We start from the raw sequence: 12,011 nt of genomic DNA on the forward strand, positions 1-12,011 counted from the left end.
CATGAAAACTGTTTGCATAAGATAATTTATTTTGTTTTTCAGTGTACTCTTAGGTGTCCTTATCATGCAACGATGAATCAAAGGCTCTGAAATTCTCAAATGATGTGATTAGAAGGCATTAGGAATATTTGCTGTCTATTGTTGATCTCTGTAACCTGTAAATCCAATCCAAACTCTAGAGCAGGGGTGTCAAACAAAAGGCCCGCTGGCCGGATCTGGCCCCTTGAGAGCTTTTTTCCAGCCCGCGAGCCAGCTGAGCCAGCCAGCCAGCCACCCACTCTTGATATGGGCTGGCGAGGCATGGTCCTGCCCAACCAAGTGACATTTATGTCATATCCAGCCCTCATAACAACTGAGTTTGATACCCCTGCTCTAGAGATTGTGTTCATACTGAGACTTAATATTCCAGCTATGTGATGGAGTAGGTTACTTTCATATTCTTTTTTAGTGGGAGGCAATCGTGCATGCCCTGATCTGGATCTTAGCCAATATTATCTTGATCTCTGCTTGAGACCCTGGAGAGCCACTGCCAGTTGAAGTAGACAATACTGACCTTGATGGACCGAGGGTCTGATTCAGTACAGGTTGAATATCCCTTATCCGGACATCTGATATCCAGACTGACCCGAAAACCGGACTTTTTGAGCTGGCATGGAGGCATTACTCACAGGCCCTCAGCAGCATGCCAGTTTGCTTTCTAATGCTTCAATGTACAGAAAAGTATTTAAAAATATTGTTTAAAATTACATTCAGGCTGTGGGTATAAAGTGTACGTAAAACATATATAAAACATAAATGAATTTCATGTTTAGACTTGGGCACCGTCCCCAAGATATCTCATTATGTATATGCAGATATTCCCAAATACGGAAAGATCTGAAATACGGACCACTTCTGGTCCCAAGCAATCCGGATAAGGGTCACTCAACCTGTGCAAGGGAGTTTCATGTGTGTTCATGCTCCAACCACCACCCTAGATTTGCGTAGGTAAACTTTCTATGTGGATTTTGCCCCATTTTAATTAGTTGACATTTTAAATTAGTGGAGAGTGTCCTCTGGATGTTCTGCCTACAGCACCCAGATATCTTTGACACAGGCAGGTTATTTGGGTAACAGTTTCCAGCGCAAGCCTCAAATGGTACACTCGAAGGAGCCTATGGAAAGCTTTTCTCAGAAATGCGAGGGAGAGGAGGAGAGGGAAAGAGAGCGTACCATCCTGAAAACAATGGCTCATTCTGTATCAGTGGGGGATTTTTACCACCTACAGAGAAATTTTCTACAACATTAAGGAGATGGCTGGCAAAATGCCATTGCCTGAACAATTCATGCAGGCACTCAGAAATCTGAAATAATTCTGGTTAGTTCACACTAATTTTTTCCTTTTTATGCCACCCTTATTCTGAGAAGCTCAGAGGCCATACATGGTTATTGCCGTACTCAGGCAGGAGTGTAGCGTGCAGGCAGTAACCAGGCCCAAGGCTTGGCCTCTGGTTTCAACAACAGCAATGGGAGTACTGCGTTGACCAGAGCCTGACGCAGGCTTTTCTCTTCCCGTGGACCGGGCTAGACCAAGGTAATTAGCAGGTAAAGGAGTAGAGGCACTTACCAGTCCAATTTCCTTGTCTCTCAGATCAGGCATCAGCTTGCACGCCGGGGTTGACTGGGATGACTTCGGTTGCTGGAGCTTCTTTCAGTCAGTGGCCTTCAACATGTGTTGAACCCACAAGAGCTCTGGCAATCTGCCTGGCCTTTTATCAGCCTTGCGGTTCCAGCATTTTCCACTCCTCCCTGATTAGGCTTGATTGTCTTTGCTCTATCTCTCAAGGCCCACCTGGCCTTTTGCCTTCGTTCCCTTAATTGAAGCCGGGCCTTGATTCTCTACTTCTCAGCCGGCTTGGGAGAACTTGCAGGCGAGGAGTCCTGCTCTTCTTGCTGTTCTGTTTGCTGCCAGAATGAGCAGCCCTCATTCCCTGCCATGGGCCTTGGTGGCTCTGATGCCCGTTCCTGCTGTTCCAGTGCAGTCATTGGAGGAACGGGCCCAGGTTCCCACTCCTCCTCTTCCTCAGAGGAGGAGGGCAGCTCAGGTTGGCCTACGACAGTTATTATTTTCTTATCAAGAACCTTGCAAGCTAGGTTAGAATCATAGAGTTGGAAGGGACCTCCAGGGTCATCTAGTCCAACCCCCTGCACAATGCAGGAAATTCACAACTACCCCCCACACCCCCAGTGACCCTATTCCATGCCCAGAAGATGGTTAGGTTGAGAGAGAGGGAGAGAAAATGAGTAACTGACCCCAGGTCACCCACTGAACTTTGTGGCTGAAAGGAGAGTGGGAGGGGCTGTGGCTCAGTGGTAGAGCATCGGCTCGGCATGCAGAAGGTCCCAGGTTCAATCCCCTGGCATCTCCAGTTAAAAGGGACTAGGCAAGTAGGTGATGTGAAACACCTCTGCCAGAGACCCTAGAGAGCTGCTGCCAGTCTGAGTAGACAATACTGACTTTGATGGACCAAGAGTCTGATTCAGTATTAGGCAGCTTAATGTGTTCATGTGTCTGCTCTACCCTAGCACAACGTCCTAACTTCTGCACCTCGCTAGCCCTTGCTGGTTTTTGTAAACTGCCTTAAAATGTGACTCAGCTGATACCTGACTCATTTGGTCTGCTGCCAAATTTGCAGGTCTTTAGGAAACAATGAAAGGGCACAAAATACATTATCATTTCCCACGACCTAAATCTGTGCCCTGGATCTTAATACCTGCACAACTCGTTCCTCCCACCCAAAGGTGTTTTCTTCACGAACAACAGACTTCCTTGTAACACTAAGGAGAATTTAGGGAGTGGCTTTTGCTTTGTGGCAAAGCACACGGTTCAGTCCCTCAAATCTCTGGTGCCAGGTTTTGGGAAAGACTTTGTTGAACCAAAGAACCCGGAGAACCCGGAGAGCTGCTGCCGGTCAAAACAAGCAGTTCTGAACTAGAGGGGGGGCAATGCTATAAAGCAGCTTCTCACGCTTGTCAAAAGAATCACCTGGACTTAGGGCAGTTGTTATACGGTACAGAATGGGAGAAAGCATTCCATTTAAGGGCTGCTTTTCTCTTGACTTTCGATACGGAAATCTTGGTCCAGAATACCTTCGCCTTGCAGCACTTGTGAAGGAGGCATGCACATCAAAATGGTCTTATTTGGCAAAATGCGCAAAGACAGGCAGCCATATTTTTTTCTATGTTTTTTTTAAAAATTAAATGTTTATTATTTTTATAACATAAAACAACAAAAAAAGAAAAGAAAAATACAAACCGATACCTTCAATATACATAATAAAACTTCATTATATAATAGAATAATCAAGGTATCATAAGAACCCACCACCCACCTCAACATGTGTCCCATCACCACTGTGGTCGACTTCCGGAGAAGTGTCTAAGCAGTTTAAAATTAAACATATTTTCAACAGTTTATTTTTCTAAATTGCATCTATAACTCGTTCGCTATATTAGTAAAATTCATTTTCGCCATTTTATCCCAATATGCAAAGGCCTTTGACTATGTTGTTTTAAATTCTTCCAAATCTTTCCCAGGAAGGGACTCTGTTAGTTTGGCCATCCGCATATATATCCATAATTTCTCTCTCCAGTCTTTAATTAGAGTTCTATTTACTTGCTTCCAGGATTTAGCTATTGTAATTCTTGCTGCAGCAAAGCTATATTGACATATTCTCCTTGGGAATTCCCAACAAACAAAAAGCAGATTCCAATTTTACTTTAGTATTAATCAAATTACAAGTCTCTTTCAATACTTTTCTCCAAAATGGTTTAATCTTTTTACATACCCACCAGGCATGCATAAATGTTCCTTTTTCCAATTCACATTTCCAACATAAATCCGTCATTCCTGATTTCATTTTACTTATCATCACTGGTATAATATACCATCTATAAAACATTTTGTATAAATTCTCTCTTATTTCATTAGTGATTGTAAATTAATTTTTTTTCCCCAGAGCCTCTCCCATACCTCCAAATTGATATTATAACCTAAGTCCCTCATCCACTTTACCATCACTGGTTTTATCCTTTCTTGTTCTAAATTTACTTCTATTAACAATTTATATACCCTCGCTATCATGCCTTTATTTCCTTTATTTAATACTAATTCCAATTTACCGTAGATTTATTTCTATTAAATCCCACTAATTTATCTTTGTTAAATATATATTTTAATTTATAATACATAAACCAATCATTAATATTAAGCTCTTCTCTAAGTTTAAGGGACACTCCCCTTCACTGCACTCTGTAATCTGTCTATAATTACCTATATCTAAATTAAGCTGTTTACCTCTCTTCATAACCTGCGGGGTGCCTCTTCCGGGCATCTCTCTGCAAAAAGCGACCATTTTTAAATGTGTATGCGCCATTCACAGCCATTGCAAGGGGCATGCCTCCATATCTGAGCACCAAAGGTCAAGGGAGAAACAGCCCTCAATCAGGCTATGAAATGATGCTGCAGAAACATGATTGAAATGACCTTTCCAAGGTCTCAGCATCCACATTACGGTCGCTGCATTTCTCCTTCCGGATGGTAAATGGCCTAGTTGCCGGGGGGAAACCCCTTCTGTGGGTGAAATTGTATCCTTGATCATTTCCTTTCCACCATTCTTTGCAACAGGTGTTCTTTGCAACCCTGACCAGATTTTATTCGGCCATCTTATCTGTTTAACAATCACATTTATACTAGCAGGTCTAGCAACTGGAACTAAGCAAACAAAAGGATTAGATCAGTGGTGTCAAACTCAATTGTTACGAGGGCCGGATATGATATAAATGTCGTTTGGTCAGGCCGGCCTTGCCAGCCCAGATCGAGAGTGAGGGGTGAGGGGTGGCTGCCCCAGCGGGCTCATGGGCCGGATAAGAGCTTTCAAGCAGCCAGATCAAACCCACGGGCCTTATGTTTGACACCCCTGGATTAGAGAGTTCAGGGCCACAGATGTGAGTGTCTAAATCCCATTACCCTGATCCAGCACCACTGGGTTGGTTAAAAGGTGACTTTGACTCACTTGAGTGTCAGAAGGAGTTCAAATGTGCATCCTTTTGGAATGAATGTAATACAGAGGTATGGCACACGTAGGATTTATGCCTGTTGTTTTTGATTGAACAAGTGAGGGGAAGCAACACATGTTTCTTATACTTGACTTTTTGAAAGGGTAGAATTCTGCATAAAACATGTACAACCCTGGCTTGGATCCAGGACAGCATTTCCATTAACTGGAGAGGGGCACAGTTTTCACCACTTTGCCTCTCCTGCTGCAAATCTCCAGCAAATCTCCAACTCTCCCCACATTAAATTTTTTTTTTTTTTTTTTTGGAGGGGTGTTACCTGTCTCCCAAGAGCAGTGTTTTGGGAGAATTTGAGAGGGGGATCCAACTGCTTTCTCTTCAAAAGTGCTCATCCCATAACAAAGTGCATGGGAATTTGCTATTCTTTGTCTCTCTTTGTGTTTTAAATCATCGGAGGACATCTGAACCAAATAAAATCCAGCAAATGATTATCTGGGTCAGCTGAAACAGAAATGTGTGACACATCCCGTAAACTCATTTGCAAAGCATGTAACTCAGGGAATTTTATACTTGCAAGTATTTTAAACCCCGCAGAAGTGGGGGCGGGGGGAAACCAACGTTTATATTTGTACTCCTGTTTCTGACAAAATGACAATTAAAAAAAGAGAAATGAAGCAAATAGAGATCATCTCTTTCTTTCATTCTTTACACATTTCTAATGAGCATGGGTTGGACCCGTGGCCGTTATATTGTCTAGTTTGTAGGGTTGCCGGCTCCGGGTTGGGAAATACCTGGCGATTTTGGAGGTGGAGCCTGAGGAGGGCGGGGTTTGAGGAGGAAAGGGACTTCAATGCCATAGAATCCAATGCCAAAGCAGCCGTTTTCTCCAGGAGAACTGATCTCTGTTGCCTGGAGATCAGATGTAATAGCGGGAGATCTCCAGCCACCAACCAGAGGTTGGTAACCCTACCCAACAAATTAACAAAATTCCAACAATGGAATGTCTTTGAAGAACTCTATAGAAAACCCAGAGTCTACCAGACAGGTAAGTCTTCATTGCTGACCTTGCCGCCAACTTTCTTCCCTTGCTGCATTCTCTGAAGCATCACCTGCTGAGAGGGTTATCGCATTACGGAGGTGCTCAGATCGGTCAGCCGATCGAGTGATAACGCTCAGCGTTCTGGCACATTTAGCGATACCTTTTTGAAGAAATGTCACAACGAGCCTGCCAGTAAACTGCCATATAAAAAAGCAACTGAAGAATTAACTGTCTTACCACCTTCCTTATAATGTATCCACTTTAAGCCTCTCATTGTTCTTCAGACCTTTGCCTTTTCCTCTAAGCACCATTAGCAGGATGGTGCCGATTTCTCCTGGGAAAAAAGGCACAGATGTAGCCCACTAACGTACACCGGAAAAGTCAGAAAAATGCAGGTTTCTTTATAAGGTTTTTGGCCACAGTAAGCTTTCATGCAGCATTGCCTTTTATTTGGCTGATAAATTAAACCCACCAGTTGCATGCTGGATACACAGTTCAGTTTTTGAACACATTGTGGATTTGCTGCTTCAACTCTGTATAACGAGAACTACATCTGAGCCAGCGTGGTATAGTGGTTAAGAGCAGTTGTTTGGAATGATGGACTCTGATCTGGAGAACCAGGTTTGATTCCCTACTCCTCCACATGAGCGGCGGACTCTAATCTGGTGAACTGGATTGGTTCCCCGCTCCTACACATGCAGCCAGCTTGAGTGGCCTTGGACTAGTCACACTCTCAGCCCCACCTACCTCACAGGGTGTCTGTTGTGGGGAGGGGAAGGGAAGGTGATTGTAAACAGGTTTGATTCTTCCTTAAGTGGTAGAGAAAGTAGGCATATAAAAACCAACTCTCCTTCTTGTGCCTTTTTGAAAGACTTCATGGAATAGATTCCAGTATATCTGAAGACGTTTACAGCCATGTATCTGAGGTCAGACTTCAGTCTTGCAAGATTTCCATACCTGCTGTTTCCATACCTTTCAAACTAGATTTTACTTTTGCTCTGGGATGCTAAGCCTTAATTCGGTCCAGGCCTTATACAGCCAAAATAGGCCCCCCCATGTCAGATTTGATACTTGAAAAGGCATGGTGGGGTGCCAGATCTCCAGCCCCCCCCTGCATTTTTTAAGGACAAAATCTTCTCCAAAATGGCATTGCAGCATGGGTTGGACCAGTGGCCGTTATATTGTCTAGTTTGTAAGGTTGCCGGCTCTGGGTTGGGAAATACCTGGCAATTTTGGAGGTGGAGCCTGAGGAGGGCGGGGTTTGAGGAGGGGAGGGACTTCAATGCCATAGAGTCCAATTGCCAAAGCGCCCATTTTATCTAGGTGAACTGATCTCTGTCAGCTGGAGATCGGTTGAAATAGCAGGAGATCTCCCGTTAGTACCTGGAGGTTGGCAACCCTAGCCGAGGGCCATGAACAAACAGCCAAGGGCCAAAAGTCCATTGTCATTTGCCCTTCAGCAAGCGCCTAGGCTAAATTCCTGAACAGACGATCAACAGATTGGTTGCCCTGTTCTCCCAGTTACCCTGACACAAGTATTCCCCCCTTAATACCTTAATAACTAGCTATGTGGTTAGAAATCATACATTGTGATAGCTGCTTCCTAGAAATATTTTGCCTCAAGGGTTTTGGAAGCATCCAAGAAAGTGAAACTGTGCTATAAACTGGTTTAGCTCTCATTGCTCACATTCTTATAGCCATACATGGAGCTGAAAGCATTTTCCCCTCAGGGTTACCTCGGGGTTGTGAGGTGGAGCTTGAAAAAATTCTGCTCACCAAACACATAAAATTATTATAAACCCGAATCCAAAAGTATACAAAAGCATACAAAATAACGAGATAAAATTTCAAAATTAAGCTCACAAATACTCTGCTCTCCTCAAAAAAACCCAATTTAAAAATATTAGCCTGAAAATCAAGACATCTTCAACTAGTAGGTAGTATATCTGGATGAGCCAGATTTTTTTAATACAATTTTTATTATTTTTCCAAAATTATTAATCACATAGTTTAACAATAACATAAACAATAAATAGTAAAAACAAATAGGTAACATTGTTAAAAATATTTATATATCATCAAGAATTGTTGACTTCCCCTACACCTCCCTTCATCTTGTGATAAATTAGTAATCTCTTTCGCATAAAATTCTAATACTGATACTATTGTTAATATTTATTGATCTCTTTGACATTTATATTTTTCAGAGAAAAAAAAAGATTAATAGTTAGTAATATCATATAAAGGAAAGAAAAAAGGAAAAAGGAAATAAGAAAAAAAGGAAGAAGAAGAGAAATAGTAAATCTCACTAATAATAAATGGATTAGTATAATAAAAAGCATTTGGATGGATGAGCCAGATTTTGACTAGACACCAAGACTACGGTTGCCAGGTCCCTCTTTGCCACCGGTGGGAGGATTTTGGGGCAGAGCCTGAAGAGGGTGGGTTTTGGGGAGGGGAGGGACTTCAGTGTCATAGAGTCCAGTGGCCAAAGTGGCCATTTTCTCCAGATGAACTGATCTCTATCGGCTGGAGATCAGTTGTAATAGCAGGAGATCTCCAGCTAGTACCTGGAGGTTGGCAACCCTATAGGAGGGGGGAATCACCTCAGCTATACGATGGTCTTTGTAAACAGTTGATGAATTTGAAAGCCAACATCAGGCTTTTAAATGTTGACTGTTGCTGCACCATCAGTTCTTTTCACAAAAGTCATGGAAAGTCCTAGTGTTCACAAACGCCAGCCCCAAAATATTCCTCTTTCTACACAAAGATCTCTTTCTTACATGGATGCTGTCATGTCATAAATTAAGTTTATTTTATTTTTTTAATTCAATGAAGTAACACATTACCACCTCCGCCCTCAGATTACCCTGGGTGTACTTTCCATTCTTGTTAGAATTTGATTCAGCCCAGTTACTCATGATTTATGACCTCACACCCAACCCTGTGCAAGTGGTTTTACTATTTAGTAAATCTAGGCATACTTACTTGGGAGTAAGTCTGCTGAATGGCAAAGGATTTACTAGTCAGTAAACATGACTCTATAAAGGAAGAAGAAGAGGTGGTTTTTATATGCCGACTTTCTCTACCACTTAAGGGAGAATCAAACCGGCTTACAATTGCCTTCCCTTCCTCTCCTCACAACAGACACCCTGTGAGGTAGGTGGGGCTGAGAGAGCTCTAAGAGAGCTGTGACTAGCCCAGCTCTCTTCATGTGGAGGAGTGGGGAATCAAACCCGGTTCTCCAGATTAGAGTCCACCGCTCCTAACCACCACTCTAAACCACTACACCACGCTGGCTCTCCATGGCCCTCAGTTTGCAAGACCTGCGCAGGGCTGTTAACAATAGGATTTTTTAGAGGCCATTGATTCATAGGGTCACTTCCGAGTCGGAAGTGACTTGATGGCACTTAACACACACACAAACACGCATAGGACTGGGCTTGAATTAACATGGAGAAGGTATTTCTTTTTCCCCAATCCAAGAAGACTTCCTGACGGTGAGGGCTGTTCGATGGTGGAATGCACTGCCTCGGAGGGTGGTAGAGTCCCCGTCTTGGAGGTCTTTAAGCAGAGGCTGGATGGCCATCTGTCGGGAGTGCTTTGATTGTGGGATCCTGCATGGTGGAGGGAGGATTGGGGTCACTGGGGATGTGTGGAGGGGAGATAATTGTGAATTTCCTGCATTATGCAGGGGGTTGGACTAGATGACCCTGGTGGTCCCTTCCAACTCCATGATTCTAAGTGCAAACCTGCCCACTATACGGTGACTCTTTCTTAACTTAATGTACTTGCCCCCTCAGTACAGTAATATCTCTTTTTTCCATGAACATGTATCCACTAGGGGAGGGGCCGTGGCTCAGCGGTAGAGCATCTGCTTGGCATGCAGAAGGTCCCAGGTTCAATCCCCGGCATCTCCAGTTAAAGGGACTAGGCAAGAAGGTGATGTGAAAGACCTCTGCCTGAGACCCTAGAGAACTGCTACCAGTCTGAGTAGACAATACTGACTTTGATGGTCCAAGGGTCTGATTCAGTATAAGGCAACTTCATGTGTTCATGTATTCACTAGAGCAGTACCCTGACACACAAAAATAGCTGTGTGAATCTGCTTGCGAATGCCACCTTGATGGTTTGTAGCGGGCAGATTTTTTTTTTTTTTTTTTTGCCTCTGGGAGAATATACTCTGTGCGACATGTGCTGCTTTGAAAGGGAAATTCTTTGCTGCCATTATTCCAGAATCAAGTCGGATTGTGTTTCAGACCACATTATTGTCATAATTACAGGATTTGGTTAATCCATCTGCTCTCTACCAGGGGGATCAAAAAACGATCGAGTAAATTCACCGTAGTAGAAATTTGCTGCATCAGAGAAAACGGCAGAAGAGCTGACGTTGTACTTTCAGCTGGAAAAGCATCGCGAAGCTAGGTTGCGCAACACCGTTGCTTTGATACTACAACCTCTATCCTAAGAGTCCACTGAGCAAAGTTTGATGCCTTCCTCTAGCCAAAGGAGCCTTCTATCAGCTTAGGGGGCTCTTATTCCATCAGAAGAGCTCCTGAGAATGGAGAAAGGCACCTTCCTGCAGCCTAAGTTAGGATACATGCTACTGTATACTTGGTTTACGTATTTGGGCCACAGGCTTGCACAGGTTCTTTCTAATACTCTGCGAACTCCAGGAATTGAATGCTTTTTAAAAAATAGTCTCCACCCTCTTCCTTCTTGCTGTGGTGGTTAGGGTTGCCAGGTCCCTCTTTGCCATCGGCGGGAGTTTTTTGGGGGGCGGAGCCTGAGGAGGGCGGGGTTTGGAGAGGGGAGGGACTTCAATGCCGCAGAGTCCAGTTGCCAAAGTGGCCATTTTCTCCAGGGGAACTGATCTCTTTCGGCTGGAGATCAGTTGTAATAGATCTCCAGCGGGTACATGGAGGTTTGGAAATCAAACTAATACTAGTGCCCTACAGGAACTATGTAATAAAATAGCAGGCACATAACCCATCTGGGGAAATAATGCAACAGTCCATCGGACCCGAAGGTTCGTGAACCTTTGGGTCCGATGGGCTGTTGCATTATTTCCCCACTATTTCCCCAGATGGGTTATGTTTATGTTTTTGCATATGTAACAGATATATTATTGTTGAATGCTCCTGTTTTTGTGTAACAATATACTTACCTGCATGATATAGCCCTAGTTGTGTTCTTTGCTGCCATAAGTGCCAGCTATTTTATTACATAGTACATAGAGGTTGTAGAAAAGGCCAAGAGTCCAGTAGCCCCTTAAAGACTAACAAGAATATTTTCTGGTAGGGTATGAGCTTTCTGAAGAAGTGAGCTGTGGCTCACGAAAGCTCATACCCTACCAGAAAATATTCTTGTTAGTCTTTAAGGGGCTACTGGACTCTTGCCCTTTTCTACTACTGCAGACAGACTAACACGGCTACCCACTGTGAATTATCTACATGGAGGTTGGCAACCTTAATGTGTTCTCATACACTCGACCTCCGAAAGCTGCCATTTTCTCCTGGGGAACTGCTCTGACCGTCGTCTGGAGAGCAGTTATAATTCCAGGACCACTCCAGGCGAGAGCAGGAGGTTGGCAACGCCAACGCTTTGAGGCGGTTACCACCCCCCCCCTCAGCCCGATCTCTCACGTTGGTGTACTTCTGCGCTCCATCACTAGAGGGCAGTGCAGCAGCCGAAATTAGGGCACGTGCCTGTGCTGTGGTTGTCCGTTGCTGGCACGTGGCTGGAAGGCAAGTTTTTGGGGCGAGGCTCTTCTACTTGGCGGGAAGGCAGGGAAGGTGCTGCTGGGTCCAAGCAGGGCGGGATTTAGGTTTGATGAGGCCCTAAGCTCTTGAAGGTAACGGGGCCCTTTATATGTCCAGCTATCCTTTGCCAACCACAAACTGTAGCTGTTTTTTGT

Source organism: Euleptes europaea, chromosome 12, assembly GCF_029931775.1.
Source record: "Euleptes europaea isolate rEulEur1 chromosome 12, rEulEur1.hap1, whole genome shotgun sequence".
Lineage (NCBI taxonomy): Eukaryota > Metazoa > Chordata > Lepidosauria > Squamata > Sphaerodactylidae > Euleptes > Euleptes europaea.